This window comes from Dermacentor albipictus, chromosome 10 (assembly GCF_038994185.2).
Source record: "Dermacentor albipictus isolate Rhodes 1998 colony chromosome 10, USDA_Dalb.pri_finalv2, whole genome shotgun sequence".
NCBI classification, from domain to species: Eukaryota; Metazoa; Arthropoda; class Arachnida; order Ixodida; family Ixodidae; genus Dermacentor; species Dermacentor albipictus.
Window position 1 is genome coordinate 70,756,251 of NC_091830.1, and position 17,806 is coordinate 70,774,056.

The 17,806-nt window shown below is 44.6% G+C and overlaps 1 protein-coding gene across 2 annotated transcripts in view; it reads right to left on the reverse strand.

The window, feature by feature from the left end:
• LOC135899337 (zinc finger protein 84-like) overlaps positions 1–17,026 on the reverse strand; it is a 30,712-nt gene extending 13,686 nt beyond the window's left edge. Inside the window, exons 1-3 of one of the 2 annotated variants that reach the window (XM_065428587.1) lie at positions 16,870–17,026; positions 12,327–12,385; positions 10,405–10,502 (exon numbers count right to left, since the gene is read on the reverse strand). The gene's annotated coding sequence lies outside the window, so the exon portion shown is untranslated. The remainder of the gene's footprint in view (positions 1–10,404; positions 10,503–12,326; positions 12,386–16,869) is intronic. The other variant, XM_065428578.1, reaches the window with a different exon arrangement.
• Between the last annotated feature and the right edge of the window lie 780 nt (positions 17,027–17,806).

Genomic DNA, 17,806 nt, shown 5'->3' on the forward strand with positions numbered 1-17,806 from the left:
CAACAGCAAGGCATTCTCGTTCCGTAACGGAATAGTTGCGCTCCGATGGTGTTAGGAGGCTAGGGCTAGCACAAGCAATAACGCGATCCTGGCTACACTGACGCTGGGCTAAGGCGGCACCTACACCATGACCACTGGCATCTGTACGCAATTCTGCAGGGGCATCAGGGTCGAAGTGGGCAAGAATGGGTGGTGAGGTTAGAAGAGTGGCGTGGCGAGACAAGAGAAGGCGGCGGCTTCTGCAGTACCCCATGAGAATTGTACACCTTTCTTCAAAAGATTAGCAAGGGGTCCAGCAATTGCCACAAAATCTGGAGCAGAACGACGAAAGTACGAGCATAGCCCCACAAAACTTCGAACATCTGCGGCTGACTTCGGAACCGGAAACTCTCGGACAGCACGAATTTTGTCAGGATCAGGCTGTACTCCAAAAGCATCAACGAGATGGCCCAGAAGAGTTATTTGGCGGTGGCCAAAATGACATTTGCACGAGTTAAGTTGCAGCTTCGCCTTTCGAAATACATCAAGTGTAGTTGTTAGACGCTCAAGGTGAGTGTCAAACGTTGGCAAGAAGACGATGTCGTCGTCGAGGTAGCAGGGGCATGTGGACCATTTGAAACCTTGGAGCAAGGAGTCCATCATACGCTCAAAGGAGGTAGGGGCATTGCACAATCCAAACGGCATTACTTTAAATTGGTATAGGCCATCAGGTGTGATGAACGCGGTTTTCTCTCTGTCCATATCATCAACAGCAATCTGCCAGTATCCCGAACGAAAATCAATAGAAGAGAAATAGCTGGAACAATGCAGGCAGTCAAGGGCGTCGTCTATACATGGGAGCGGGTAGACGTCCTTTTTTAGTAATGTTCAGATGATGGTAGTCTATAGAGAAGCGCCACGTGCTGTCCTTAACCAACACCACAGGTGACACCCAGGGACTTGAAGAAGGCTCAGTGATATTTTTATCTAGCATTTTCTTCACTTCACTTTGAATTACTTGGCATTCCAATGCAGAAACTCGATATGGTCGTCCGTGAATAGGCGTAGCATCGCCAGTAAGAATCCAATGCTTGACCGCGAGCATCTGGCCTAAAGGGCGATCGTCGAAGTTGAAAATATCTCGGTAGGATGATAATATTTGGCAAAGGTCTTCAGCCTACGCAGAGGACAGGTCTGTCACAACCATTTTCTTTATGTTGGGATCGGCGCCTGAGCCTGGCGCGAGGGGCCTGCTAAGCTCGCAAGAACCATTGGTCGATAACGCTGCCACGTGATGGTCACTGAGACAATCAACGGTGGCAAGGCAAATACCTTGCAGTAGAATTTGCTTTGCCAATCCAAAGTTAAAGACGGGCATGCGAGTGTGGTTCGCAGTAACAGTAAATATACTGTGAAGCACGATAGGTCATACTGTAGTGGAATGTAGGCCAGAGGAGTGATGAGGTACTCGCCATCAGGAACTGGTGGGGAGGACAACAGTTCAATATAGGCTATTGACTTTGGCGGCAAGCGAGGAAAGCTGGTGGGGCGTAAGCGGCAGTGGGGTGCGTCAGAAGGTTCTGCGAGAATCGGCAACTCAAGGCGAAGGGTACTGGAAGAGCAGTCAATAAGAGCAGAATGCGCAGAGAGAAAATCGAGGCAGAGAATGAGGTCGTGGGGGCAATGAGCAACTACGGTGAAGAGGACAGGAGTGTGGTGGCCAGCGATGCTAACACGCCCCGTACACATGCCGATGATAGGCACAGTACCGTCATTCACAAAGCGGACAACGCGTGCCGACGCTGGGGTGAGGAGCTTGTTTAGTCATCATCGGAAGGCAGCACTCACAATAGAAAGATGTGCTCCTGTATTGATGAGTGCCGTGACAGGATAGCCAACAATGTCAACGTCAAGAAGGTTTTCGTTCATAGGTAACGTGAGCAGAAGATTTGAGGGCAGGGTTGACAACGCAGCTTTACCTTCAAAAGCTGCAGTGCCTAGTTTTCCGGCTGGATCCGGGAGGCGATAGGCGGCAAAGAGAAGTGACGGGGTTGGGGCGAGCGAGACTGATGGTGCCGAGGTGAAGGTGAACGGCTGCAGCGAAGGTTCAGAGCAGGAGCATCAGCAGCACTGGGTTCATGGCGGGTGGTATAGGGAACACAAGGCCCAAAGGTGCCCAAATAAGCGGCAGCGTATGTCCGAGGAGGTGGTGGCTATCGGTTGCAGCAGTGACGAGCGACATGGCCGATGCGACAGCAGTGGAAGCAGATCGGCCTGCCATCATGTCGATAGTCGAGACGTTGCCGAAAACAAGCAAATTGAAAGCGTTGGCGGCGATGCCTTTTAGCACCTGTGCCACTTTATCTGCTTCGGACATATTATCGTCAGCTTTGCCGCACGGAGCCAAGACGTCGAGGATGTATGAAACGTACAGCTCTGTAGATGACTGAACACGAGACGCAAGAGCCTTTCTCGTGGCAACCTTCCGCCCAATGGGTTCACTGAACAGTTCCCGTAGCTTTTCTTTGAAACTGTCCCAGCTGGTTATCTCGTCGTCATGCCTCTGGTGCCACACGCGTGGGATGCCGTCGAGATAAAAGATGACATTGGCGAGCATAATCGTTGGGTCCCACCTGTTATTAGCACTGGCGTGTTCATAGAGCTTCATCCATTCGTCAACATCCTGTCCCTCCAGGCCTGAGAACGCACCAGGGTCGCGATGTGGGGCAACCAGGACGATTGAAGCAGTCGGACAAGCTGAAGCCGTTGCAGAGGCAGGCTCGTCACCGGGAGACATGGTGACAAGCTCGATGTGCCGACCACTTCGGAGTTCCCTGGCGAGGACGGGTATCACTAACCTCCACTAGAATGTTACGTGTGGAAAGACACAGACAAAAGAAGCTATTTACAGGCTATTTACACTGCAGCCAGGCAGCTAGGCCGACCCTCGCTCGCGCCAAGGGCACGGACCAACTTCATAGTCGTTCTCGCAGCGGCTCATCTCTTGAACATCGCTCGATGATATAATAATATTGTCACCGGATCGCCACCTTTCATGTGCTTACTTTGTTCTATGCTTTCCTTACTCAATGCCCCACATAGGGGCCATGTAAAGTATTTTACAAATGAATAAATATAATAACAGCTATCATTTTAACAAGAAACAGATATTTCTGTGTTCGGCACACTTCAAGAGAGCAAAAAAATATATTTTGAAACAAGCGCATGTAACGAATACCATGCAACACCAAACCCTTAGCTCTTAACTCTTAGCTCATCACTGCTGTTTGGACTATTTCAAAGCTATTAAAATCACAACCATGGAATCTGCTTTTCTCAATCATGCAGGGTTGCAGGGTTGCAAGGAAGGTCCTCACTAACAAGTAAAGCATGTCTCTGCGGTTGAGTATGTGTATCGTAAAAGCGGGGTGTCTACCAAGTTGACATTTCCAAATTCCCTGAGTTTTCCAGGTTTTCCCTGAGTGAATTTGCAATATTCCCTTAGTGACACAGAACTTTGTTTTATGCCAACACGGGCTCCCTACATCATTTCGCCTAACAGTGTCACTCTCTAGAAAGCATGTTAAAAAATAAATAAAAAACTTAGTCCAGTTTGAATAGTAAGGGGTCGTGTTTCTTTATTCAAAAAGAAAACAGCAGGGAGGGGTTAGTAAAATGCACAGCGAATAAAATATATTCGAAAGAAATAGTAAAAATCATTGCCAATTGATTCGAACGTTCTCAAATACGAATAAGAGATGCATGCAGAATATTTTCGAATATGAGATATTTCTATCAACTGATAGCAAGCTAATTGGTATGAGGCCCGAACTTTATCACAAGTGAGATTATTTCGCAACAGCTGGTAAGTCAACCTCAACTCTCCTGACGTACTCTCAGCTTGCACACAACACTTCATTGTTGCATTTCACTGTTGTAAAGAGTTTTTTTGCTTGGATGAGGGACACCTGCATCTCGGCATCAGCCAACACTTTGCTTTTAGAGTGCAAGCTCCTTCAAAAAAGTGGTCGCATGCTTCCTTTCCTGTTCATTTCTGAATGCGTAGGTCCTTGTCTTCTTGTTCTCCTTCGGCAGCACGTGCGCCACACGGACTATTTGAAGCATCCTCCTGGACAATTGTACAGTTAGCGTCCGATTTTTCGGACTCCCTAGGAACCACGAAAACGTCCGAAAAAATGAATGCGTGTCTTTTAAAGCCCTTAATAGTTCAAATCGCCACAGCCACGTCCAAAAAAGCTCTGAAGGCCGGCCAGTACACTTATTAGGCATATCGGTACTTTACTGTGACAGGAGATGGCGGGTGCATGCTTGTATAATTAAGGAATACATACTGTGTCCCGTGACAGTTGCCCCTTCCCACACTTGTTATGCTTCACAGCGTAACATTACTGTAATGAGGCGAAGCTGGCTTTCAGGAAGCGGCATTATGCAACGCGTCGTGCTTTCCGAACTTCGAAGCCAATCGCGATGACCACAGAGGCGGTATCAATGCCATTGCTGACAGCGGCGAATTCTTTCAATGAAAAACACGACACAGAACGGCAAGAAGCTTAACACCGAACCTTGAAGCATCTAGGCCTAGCATTGGCGCGGTGGTGGCTACGGCTGCAGGAGGATCTGCATGCGAGTGTGCCTGGACGAGGCGACGAGGTCATCAAAATGACGGCAGTGGTGGTTTTGATTAATGTCGTTTCGGACCTGCGTTCACGGCAAAAATTCCGGGAAATCAGACGATGAAGCGTTCTTGTGTCCGAAATTTTAGACGTTCTTATACATTGACCCTATGGGGCATGTAGTTGTGCCGTGAAGCTGTCCGAATTATCTGGCGTTCGGAAAGTCTGTCGACTGTACTCTGGCAACTCCTCCAGCCAACGCGACGTCAAAGACCATTAGTTACGATTCCTCTCTGTTGCTCGAGCCAGCATTACCGCGATTTTCGTTCCCTTTCAATAAAATTACAGCTAATTTTCCCTGATAGAAGCACAAATTCCCTGAGTTTTCCCTGAGTTTTTCCAGACTACTAAATATCACTAAGAATTCCCGGTTTTCCCAGTTGGTAGACACCCTGAAAAGATTTCTAAAGTGGCACCGTCAACAGCTATGCTACAGAATATGCAACTGAACATTATGCCAGCACAATGTTTCATACCCTCATGATATAAATTCAAACTCATAACTATTTGCTTTGTCAGTCCCTAAAGCCCAGCCTCGTATACTTGTCTGAAAGTGAATAGATACCCATGCAGCCTATTTCGCATTCCGAAAACAGCTGAAAACCTAAATTATCCTCACTTCCAATTAGCACCAATTAAACAGCTGATAAATAGCATAATTTGGGGAAACAGTTCAAAGTTCACATGGCTCTAACAGAAGCTAGAGGCCAGTGTTAGTTCAGTCATGCTGGCACCCTGAATAGCAGCAATGACAGTGAAAACTCAGCCATTCGTATGTAAAGGTGAACAAAGTCATAGCTGCAGGTGAGACTCAATATGAATCGGCCTTCAAAAAATGTTGTGACTGTAATTGAACACACCCTGCCACATGAACAAAGCCAAAGGCGTGTTGGAAAATGCTGATCCTGAGGATATAACATCACTGATACAACTGGAAGGGAAGAATGTGGACCTAGAAAAGCAAAATGATATTTTAGAGGAATTCATCACTGACGAGGAGTTCACTTCAGAACTTAAGATGGTCATGAAATACCAATAGCGCCCCTTGAATTCTCGGAGAGGTAAAAGCTAGAGAGCCATTACTGTAACAGAATAGCTTCCATCAGAAACAGTGAAAACAATGGTCTTGCTCAGCCACACAATGAGCCTAGCACCAACAGATTCTCAAGCTCCTAAAATTCCAGTGACAAACATTCAGTGGCAAAATTTGTCAACGGCCTGGATGCTGGGAGCAGCTTAATGCATCAGTTAACAACAAAGGTCTCACAAAGGAAGAAATATTTTATTACCTACACTCTCTATTGAGCGGTGCAGCAGTAGTAGCAGTGACAGCCTCCAGGCGACTGAACTGTGCTATATGCCGCCCCTGACGCCCTCACCAGTCCCATTGGTTACAAGCTTCTCACAGTTCAAGAGCACCTGGGTTGCTTACGAGCACTACTGTTATTTGCTCCAGTGATGTCCAGGGCCTGAAGGAGTATGACTTAGTCCAGTGCCCCTTACAAGCATTGAGGGATCCTAACGTTAGCTCCAAAACATACAGCGCAATGATGACAAACATGCTGTTCAGTGCTCTGCCGACTGTCATTGTCACTGGATCCCACCTACGAATAGCCAGTGGCAAAGCACCTTCGAATGAGGAATGTGAATGTGGCAGTAGCATTTGGACACGCCATGACTTTCAAGGTTTGTGATGTACCTTTGCGTGGAATTCGAAAGTGGCGATTGAAGCCCACCCTGTGAAAGTACAAAAAAGAGATACTCTCAACCCTGGAGCGAAAGTGATTCTGACATTGCAGCCACCAACAGCAACAACTTTGTACATCTCTATGTAAGTAAACAGCAATGCGTGTATAATAATAATAATAAGAAGAAGAATAATGTTTATTTGCCATCAAGAAAGATGGAGGAGGCTGCAGGTAAAAGCTTCACAAACAAATGGCAGCTTAGATAGTCGTGCATCGTCTGGCTTCATCAAACCATCATACTGCAGCTTGCACCTGCAGCATCAGCAGAGACAAGAAATTGGAGAAGCTCCCCTCTAAAAACTGTTGCTTTCATTGTACCCTTCCCACAAATGCTGTAGAGACATACAACATACAAAATGTAAAGAAAGATATGCATCTTGTGTCACCCAACATGAAAACCAAAGCAGGCTGAAGTTCCAAGTACTTCCAAGTACAGCCACCACAAGCATCTTGTGTAACCCAACATGGAAACGAAAGCAGGCTGAAGTTCCAAGTATTTCAAGTACAGTCAGCGCTAGTAGTCTTCATGCAAGCTTCTACACCAGCTTTGAAGCAGCAGTTTTGCTGCAAACGTTTTGACTGAGGATTGTGGAAGATGCAAATTGCACTTACATCCATGGCACCATGGATAGTGGCAGCGAGCACAACTTCATATGTGATGACTTCTGCAAGACACTTGCATAGAAAGAGGTTGGCATGGTCATTCCACGCCTGAATATCTGCAGACAGGATCACTTTCAATGCTGCTGTGCATCACAGAAATCAGTCTGCATAGTCATTCCGAGGGCCTAAAGTACGTCGTCTGAGATGCTGAAATTCCCTTCATTTGCCACAAGGTAGTGCATTAGTAGGCGTAGTCAAGAAAGAGAGAGGACAGATGGCACCACATCGTTGACAAGCTGACATTACCTGGATTTTCCCTTGAGGAAGTTCATAAAAGGAGAAACAAATCTTTGCTCCGGTAACAGACCCTGTCTCACTTGGCTTTTCCTTTGGTTCCATGTTTCAAGCCCACTATTCCTCAGACAAGTGGTAAACATGGTCAAAAATGCTAGTGTACTACACGTAAGTGCCTCCCGTTGAGTCAATGGACAAGATTCTGTGAAAGTTCTGGGAATTTGAGAGCATGGTAATTTTAACAGAAGAGGGCCGTTTAGAAAAACGCAATGCTTTGATTAGTCCTTGAACTGTTTCGAAGAAAAGTTGCATTTGCCAGTGGTCGCTATGAGGTAGCCTTCTCATGGAAAGATTGTGAGTAGCCAGACAGCAAAGAGAAGCTTTAAAGCAATTGGCATCTCTGTGGGGAAGGGAATAAAGCTTAATAGGTATTTTGCTGTGGAATATGGCTCAACCATTAAAATTTATATGAGGACATGCCTTGCTGAATGTAGACCAAAAAGAAGTAGTGCACCATGTCTTGGATTCATTACATTCCACATCCCGCTGCCGTACGTAGCGAGTCAACAACTACAAAAGTATGGATGATCTTCAAAGGTTGAGAAGATGCACCTCACGCGCATAACCGAACAAAGGTGCAGAAAAAGGACCTAATTTTCCGACTGACTTGGTTACTCCTCTAATTCATTTTTGGATTAATCAAACTGGTTTGACTGCCAATATTAAAAAAGATATCTTGGCAGATTTAACCTTAAGTTGATGTCTTTGAAAGAGATAGCTTGAGCATTACAAGAGACTCCCTGCAAACTTCAGTGACAAATGTGCCCCTCAACAACCACGATAGACCTTGTACAGGAAGCAGTGCACTTACACAGCATTAAGAATTCTTTAAATTACTCGCATGGAAGAGGTTTTTTTTATTAAGGTTATGGCCAACGCTGCATACACACCCCCATACAAATCCTGTTTAGAAGATTTACAGAGGCTTAGCATATTCATGCACGAACACGACTTCCGCACCTAGAACCTTATGTTCATGGGAGATTTTAATGCACCGGGCATTGACTGGCGAACCCTGAGTTGCACAGGTCGTGACCTTTCGATTCCTAAGGAACTTCTTTCTCTTTCATTATCCCTTGGTCTTATTCAAATCGTACAAGCTCCAACCTGCCATAATTCTCCCTTGGACTTAGTTTTTCTCAGTTCTCAGCTCGTTCAAACTGGTTTTCAGTGCGATGTGACCAGCGGCATTTCTGACCACAAAGCTGTACACGTGTGCCTTCCCTATTCATTTATTAAGCTTCAGTCTAATATTACACAGTTTTTCAACTTCATTCATGCTGATGATACATCAATAACAGACACTTTAGCTTCTAACTTTGATGCCTTCCAAGCACTTGGTCTACGTGATAACATCCACACATTAGTTGATGCATTTGAGCGCATCGTGAAACTATGCATGGACAATTTTGTTCCCCTCAAGACTAAAAAGCGAAATCCTAAAATTCCATGGATGAATCGCAGCACATTGCATATATCACGTCGTGTTTGTCATCTGCGCAAACTGAAAAAGGCATGTAATCCTGACAGTATAATTCACTTTAACACCGCTAAGGAAGAGCTACGTATCAAAATGAAAACAGCTAAAAACTTTTACCTTCAAGTTGAACTACCAGGATTATTACACTCTAACCCGCGCAAATTCTGGACTTCCATCACACCAACTAAAACTGCTGCAGTTTTCTTTATATTAGAATGCACGGCTATTTCAGACCCCTCCAATATAGCTAATGCTTTTAATGTCTATTTCCAATCAGTGTTCACGCATGATAACAACTCTCTCCAACCGTTCACAAATACTAATCCTGAGCTTTCTATTGGTGATGTGGTAATCAGTGAGAACGGCATCCTAAACTTGATTCTCAATTTAGACACAAAGAAGTGCACTGGTCCTGACAACATTCCAAACAGCTTTCTAGTAAGATACTCTCTCAGGTGTTCCCGTTATTTGGCGGTTATCTTTCACAAATCCTTGAATTCAGGCATCGTCCCCCATTCTTGGAAGCTAGCCAAGGTCCTGCCTCTGCATAAATCTGCTGAAAAGCAATTTTTTTTCTTACTATAAACGTATATCGCTTACCTCCAATTCCGGAAAGCTAGTAGAACATATCATACACAAGCATATAACAGAATACCTTGAATCGAATAAAATTCTCTAACATACAACATGGATTTCATCGTGGTTTCAGCACAACACAACTGGTGGAATTTTCACATGACATTACTAGAAATCTTCATATTGGCAATCAAATTGATGAACTATTTGTAGACTTCCAAAGCTTTTGACACGGCTATACACAACAAGCTACTATGTAAACTAAACCTAATTTTAAATACCGTATTTACTTGCATAATGATCGCACCCCTGAATTTTGTCGTTAAAATTTGATTTTTTATTTCCCGTGTAATGATCACACCCTGAACTTGCCACAGCGATATGTCGTATTCCAAGTATGGCTAATAATGATCGCACTTACCATCTGTCATATGCTAAGCGAACGACTCTTCAACCAAGCGGTCTGCACGCACCAAACACTCTTAAGTAGATAGATGCCTCATTTCATCCCTTTCCGCACTTCCATGACAAAAAGAGGTACAACCAAACTTGCCTTTATTATGTGTAGGCTTTATAATGGTTGTGTTCAACAACAAAAAAGGCGTCTTTCGGTTCTTCTCATCTGCACTCGTGGGCACGCAACAAATCACGAGCGGCAACGATAGTAGCCATGTTTACACTGATACGTTAAAAGTGTACCCTATTCATACGCCGACGCTTGCAACACAGCTAAGATATTCACCCACCCTTAGCAGAAACGTGCCGTATTAGGATAGTAGTGAAGACAGATGCCGCAGCTTCAGCAGCATGCCGGCCATGTGTTTCTATGTCACCGGCAGCTAAGCGCACCCATCTGTTTCTGTCCCCTCAAGGTGGACATGGCTAAGTTATTGCCGCAAACTTGCCGATATTAACGAATTATTCATTACTGATACAGAACAAACTGTTTCAATGCACGTAATGTACTCACCAGAAAAGAGAGAAAAAAACGCGTTAGGCGTGTTCGGCTTGCTCCGCCGGCTGCCATATTTGTTTTGGTGTCCCGCACCAATGCGGGACACCAACATCCTGCAGCAAAAGCGGGATAAAAAAATGGGTTTTTTTTCGCAGGAAATTTAACCCGCGTAATGATCGCACCCCTGAATTTGCGTCAATTTTTCTGACAAAAAAGTGCGATCATTATGCGAGTAAATACGGTAATCCTCGACTGATCGACTGGATAGCTAGCTTTCTTAACTCTCACTCTCAATTCGTTTCATTTAATTACACTTCGTCCTCCACTGTAAATATAACATCAGGTGTTCCACAAGGCTCTGTTCTGGGACCTTTGTTATTTTTAATCTTTATAAATGACCTTCCGAACAATATTAAGTCAAAAATCCATCTTTATGCCGACGACTGTGTCCTATACCTGGTAATTTCTTCTCCGAATGATCACGCCTTACTTCAAGATTCCTTCAACCAGATTTTGCACCTGGTGTACGGACTGGCAGATGTGCATCAACTTTCAAAAAACCGTAGTAGTGTCATTCACAAACAGCCATTTTCCATCACAGCATGTGTACGCTTTCAATAACAGAATAGTTCCACGGGCACGAGTGCACAAATACCTTGGAGTTATTTTCACGCACAACATACAGTGGTCCCAGCATATTGATCACATCACATCTACAGCACTAAGAAAATTAGGTTACTTGAGACGAACATTATCTAAATCACCAAAAGACACCAAATTACTAATGCATAAAACGCTCATTCGTCCTGTATTAGAGTACGCTTCATGCGTTTGGAACCCGTATAAAGTGTGCGACATCAACAAAGTCGAATCTTTACAAAGGAAGGCTGTTCGCTTCATTTGCCATCGCTATAATCGCAATTTTTCGCCCTCATCTGCAATGAATTTCTTGAATTTATCTCTTCTATGCACAAGGCGACATATAGATCCCATGAAGCTGTTACATTCGATTATTCACTCATGCTGTCAGCTATCTGCTGATGATTACATGAGATATGCCAGTGCTCTTCCAACCAGACGTTGCCACTCCCTGAACCTAAAGCCTTTCTTTGCACATACGTACTAACATGTTCCAACACAGTTATTTCCCGAGAGCACTAGTGCGATAAGATTGCTTCCCCTTGTTGTTGTTTTTTCTGTTATCTATAATGTTCAACTGCCTTTGTTTCTATTTCTTATGTTTACTGTACTCCACTCCTGCAATAGCCCTGAATAGGGCTGCAGTATTTGAAAATAAATATATAAATAAATAGTTGAGAAATGGCACCAACCCAGACAAGCTACGATTGCGAACACTTATACCCGATGCACACATTGCCAGGAGTCATGCAGAGCAGACTTGCAACACCTCATTTCGAGCTGTGCAGCTTTTTCACAAAGGAGATCCAACATTCAACATTTACTACACGGAGACATTAGAACACTAGGAATTGGAATACAAATTAACCCTGAAACACATAAAGCCATTGCAACATATGGCAGACAAAGTGGCCTGTTTCGAGTAGTGTAGAAGGGGTCGATCAGCCCATGTGAGAGCGGCGGAATTGAACATGCACGTGAGTCTGCATAAAGCAGTAAATCCAAGACTGAGATGAAGATGTGCTTCAGCCAACAGTCCGGGAACCCACATTCCTGTCCCTCCTAATCCCCAACAGCGGCCTAGAGCCGTCCCCTTCCTTAAAATAAAGGCTTTATTCATTAATTCATTCAATCATAGGACACGAACAGCTTAACCTTGACCTTGTAGAAACGTGGGACAGCACAACAGTATAATGAGAGACAAGCAGCAAATTTCTTGTTGCCCAAGAATGAATCGTATGGCCAAGAAGCACAGCTGTACGTGTGTTCTTATTAGAATGGTAAAAGAAAAAACTTACCATTTTGGTGCACAATTTAAGGAATGACTGGATCCCACAACTTCTTCCTTCCTCACCACCTGGAAGATATGTGCACTGATGTTTTATATATCAAGTGTTGCTATGTGACACGCAAATGCTGACTTTCTTCAGTTTAATTCCCCTTATTCAAGCTTGCATCTGTGGTTCAATGGGTAGAGTGTCGAATTTCTGGTGCTGGGGATAACAACTTTAATCTAACCAACAATTTTGTTTATATTACTTGTAATGACAACTAGTGACATTTAGTGAGCCAAGTTGACCATAAATAGCCAGAAACTCACAAACTCCAAAGCGGAGGGAACAGGCAAAGAAAGCTACCCCTTGAAAAGCCTTTCTACAGCTGAATATCAAGAAAGAAGACAGAGATACTTTGCAGTGAGTTGAGAATAACCAGACAGCTTTTCGTGACCGCGAAAAGTCTATTCATGCTAAATGTCATTCTGTGTCAACACATTATGTCCTTGTAAGATCTACTACAAGCGACAGCCAGGCTATTAGCTAAATCTTTCCATGTGCATGGCCTCCTCATTAGACCTGCAACAGAAGAAGAAGCATGACAACTCTACAGAGAAGTTATTGCCCCGACTGAGTCAACAGGAGTGGGGCTCAGGAAATGGCCATGGCAGTCTCAGCAAGAGCTAATTGCTGCATCTGAGGAAACTGCCATTCCAGCTCGAAACCAAATGGGGCCCTGCGACAGAAGTCTTTAGTTGACTCAAGATCGGCACTTGCGTTTCTGCAGACAGAACACAAACCTGCAAGAAGTCTGTTATGCAGACAGTATCAAGAATACTGAATGACTGCACCTTTAAGTATTTTAGCAAGGTTACTATTTCAAGAGCTGCGGCAACGAAAGATAAGTTGAGACAGCGAGCTGCGAGAACTGCAGAAAATGGGGAAAGTGGGGCTCAGAGCTGCATCACAATCTTGCTGAGACACTCCCTTGTTGGGTCAATGGGATGCCAGGAAATCAAACTGTTTAAGTGCACATGTTTTGTAACGCCAACAAGAAAGCTAATGGAGCCTGCGCATTTTCTCAGGTGTTTTGAACACGAGCGCATGTCTGAAGCTTGTCTAATGGCCAAATCAAGAGCATCAAATATAAAGAAGATCCTGCCACCGGGATTGTAACTTTATTGGCACATTGCTAGGAGACAGGTTGGTGACATTCATGATTATCTCCCTCAAGGCATTTGCATATAAAGTAGATGTAACCTTCCTGAACCAATTCTACAGTCATGCTCCATTGCATCAGAGGATCACCATTCCAACGTCAGCACTTCATTCGCCAGCAGTGCAAGAAATTCAATGCAGCTCTGATCAAACATGCACATTTTCCAACAGTAAACTTCAACACTACTGCTCTCAAAGGAGGTTTGAATGGAAGCTCATTGGAGAAAAGGCAGCATGGTAGGCAGGCTTTTGGGAAAGCATGCTAAGAGCTGCCGTTCCAGCCTGCAGAAGCTTCTCAGCAAAGGTGAAGCCAATTCGTCAGGAATTTGGGATGGCGTTGTATAAGGTAAAGGCAGTAATGAAACGCAGGCCTCTCGCTTAAATGTCGTCACCAAAGAAAATGGAAGTACTTGCACTAGCCCATTTCTCTACAGTTAAAGGACTCAAAAGGCTTTCTCTATCACAAAGTTGAGATTGACATTCAAGTCCCAAAATCCACAGCACCGAGAAGATGGCGTCATGGCACAGCTCATTGAGCAATTTTGGAAAAGATGGCCAGGAGAGCACCTGCTGAGCCGCCATTTTGCATTCTGTGCAACTGTTCAACCTCAAGATTCGAACAATCTAAACAATGGAGCTTGTGCTTGTTTATCAAGATTAAGCATCATGACTGCTATTGAAGACTGGGCAGATCGCAGAGGTACATTGAGGACATGATCTGAACACAAAAATTTGTTGAATTAAGCTTTCGAACAACGTTGTAACATACAGACTTGTCCAGCATTTCATTAATTGAGTTTTTCTTGACTCAGCAGATTCAATCTACACACCTTTTCAAAGGCAGAGGATATTAGAAGAGTTTTGCTGCTTTTCGAGCAAGTACAAGCATCAGCTCCTAGAAAACTAAGAACAGGGACAGTGTCAAACTAAAACTCTCTAAAAGTACTAAAGATTATTTACTTGAAAATTTGTTCTAGCAACAGCCATGATCATATTTTGTACACTCTCCCCTTCAAGAATTACAGAATATCTGATTGAATTAAAGAACTGCCATACTTAAGAACATCAAGTCTGCAGAAGTGATTGCACAAAAGGCGTCATGGATGCTACTCAAGCTGCAACAAGCTTGCCTAAAAGTCTACCTGACATCAGTATACAGAACAAGCAGATGGAATGGGCCACTGTCATCCACAAAAACAAGGATTTTAGCTTCTTTCTAACTTTATGCTTCTTGTTACTTCGTTCAGCTTTTCTAATACCTGTGTCACACGGGCATTTGGAAGGCCTTCCAACCGATAGTCAGTTGACTCAAAGGTCAAGTTCGAGCTGCTACATGGGGAGTTTCGAAGGTCGTCGAGTCAATAGTCTATCGAGTCAACAGAGCACCTTACAACTTCATCGAAATCTCGAGGGCCTTTGAGCAACGGAAACAGTGTGAACATGCCCTCTTGTTCACAGTGTGCTCATACTATCGGTTAGAAAGAACAAATCAAACCAAAATGCTCTAAAAATACTATACATGAGTTTTATTATTTATTCAATCAAGTATTTCTGCCATTTGATAGTGCGAACTGCACATACTCTCGACAACAGCGACATGCAGCAGTGGCCGCAGTTTCGCTACTCAACAACTTAAAAACTAAACATATATGTATGGCAATGTCTGAACATTTCTTTAAATGTATAAACAAACATAAGAGAAATTATAGTGCTTTTAAGTGGTTTTAATGTTGCTTAACTTTTCGAGACATGAAAACGAAAGTAAACATCCGCAGCGCCACACAATTTTACGAGAAACGCCTCAACCACTCAACAGCCTTTCGAAAGTGCCGTGTAGCAGCGCGACAACTCCTTTGAGTCGATAGAGTTGTGGCATTTCGAAGGCCGTGAACTGGAAGGCCTTACAAATGTGCCTGTGTGACACAGGTATAAAACATATTAGGGCTGCCCCATTAAAAGGTCTTACGCTAACCTTGAATCAAAGGGATATCAGCAGCATACAGTAAAAATGAGGACAAGGAGAGCTCTAAAACATGGAGATGAAGCAGATTCACTCAATCATTGTCATTACATACAGATGAAAATAATTTAAATTGGGACCACTTCTACAAGTGTGAAGGCTACATGCTTGACTATGAAGAAGGCACAGATGCCAGCTCTACCCAATACACAGATGTTGAGCAGGTGTTGCACAGTCATGGAAACTCCTGGCATGATCCTGCTTTCCAGGATCAGAATTCTCCACTGATGCACCATCAGCCGAGTGGCTCAGATGGACAATCCTGGATTGCCAATATGTTGAACGTTAGTTAATGTCCTTCCAGCAGAATGAGAACATTTTGTTTTTTTGTAATTTCTTTGCAAAGGCTTTTGGCATAATAGTGATAGGTAGGCCAGGACACCAGCAGTGATCAAAACAACCAGGGGAGTTCTATATCTCTTGGCATGTGAATGTTTTGCACAGGCCAGCTAACAGAGGATGCTTAAGTCAAGATGAGTTTTCACACGTCACTAGATAAATATACTCCACTGCAACCTGCAGAACTGTCGGCACCGTAGTTGCACCAATGAAGTCACGAAATCAGCAAAATAATTTTTAGCACTTCCTTCAAAACTTCTGCAGCTGATGAATAACACCGTAACAGGTGCCTTTGAATGACGATACAGTTAAACCTCGATAGAGGGAAGTCGGTAAAATCGGCACTTCGTTAGATCAAAATTTAGCTAAATTGAAATTCAACCTTTTTGCCAAGTACTGTCGCCAACCGGTTCTTTTTTTACTCGGAAGGTTCGTAAGAATTCAACTTCGTTTTTCCATTCCCCCGGTTCCCTTATACCTAGACCAGCATGCCATCAACTTGCCTAACAAAGTGTTTTGCGTTACATATTATTTGCGGGAAAGCATCTGACGAGTTTCACATTATTTCTCTTGGAACTTGTTGTTTTCTTCAGCGTGCCGAAGGCAGCTTCTTTGAACTTCGATCACGTAGAGCGACCTCAGTGTGCTATCCTGAAACGAGCGGCGACTTCCTAACTGGCCTTGTCATCAGGCGAGAGGGCGTTGCATTTAGCCAAGGTACGCGTTCCAAAATAGAACGGAGGCGGTCCGTTCCACCGAGCCGCACACGCTTGGTCAGTTTGAACGGTGTTCGAACGCCATGACGACAATTGTGAAGTGATATCTGCTGTCGATCATTCCGTGTTGTCTGCTATCGGACGAACGCAACGGAACGGACCGCCAATTTCGCGACGGAAAGAACGGACCGCCTCCGTTCGAGTTTGGAACGCGTACAAGATCGCACCCCTACCACTTCTACTGATACCATAGATTCTCTATGCTGATACTCACGCTTGTAATTTTGCACACGTGGTAGGGAGCATTGGTCCTCGAAACAGCAGAAACAACCAGCAACACAGCAAAGCAGGCACCAAAAAAAAACGCGCGGAATACGGTGCTCTGCGATGATACGGTCTGATTGGTGCCGATGTTGATAGACCATTCCGTTTGGGTCGGGAGGCCCATTTTCTTCCTCCGTAATATCCTCGACCTACACGTGTAGAATAATAGGTAGCATCGAAAACACGACGCTACGGTGCCTTTAAGGCTCCAGCAATTGCTTTTGCCGCATTAAACCAGTAAAAGCGTAAGATTTAAAATCCTTTTAACTCCAAAGGATGCGACGCTACTCTAGGGGGCGCGAGTCATGGCCTCCGAGACCAGGCAGAGTGCGCTTTATATCGAAGGCTACGCATTGTGCTATTGAGAGCGTGGTGAAGTAATCTGAATTTTCGTGTCTCTACGGTAGCTTCCTTTCGTGTGCGTGGGCCTGAACAAAGGTTTGTAGCATGCATACAGACAGACAGATGCTTCGGTCAATGCATTGGTGGTGCTGGTGCTAAGCCTGCACTAAAGTCCCTTGATAATTTGAAAGAACCGCCACTCTGAATGCGGCCGCCCCGCGACCTCCTCACCCCCTGCGTGTTCCCCTGCGGCATTCAGATTGGCCAGCGGTTTGGCCCCCGTTTTTCGGCGCGACGATTAGTCTCCCTGCCACGGAGGAAGGAAACTGAGAGGCCCTGACGTCACTCTTTGTGAAGCAAAAGTGAAGCCGGAAGTTGGCGTTGCTCATGGCGATGCTCCGCCTTTTGTGCCACCCTCCTCTCTTGTTTACATCTTTCGCGAAACCACGCCGCGCTGCGCGTGGTTTCGCTCGTGGAGCGTGCGCGCTCGCGCAACATCCGGCAGACCACGGTGCAGGTAACACAGCGCAACAAGACACGGTGAC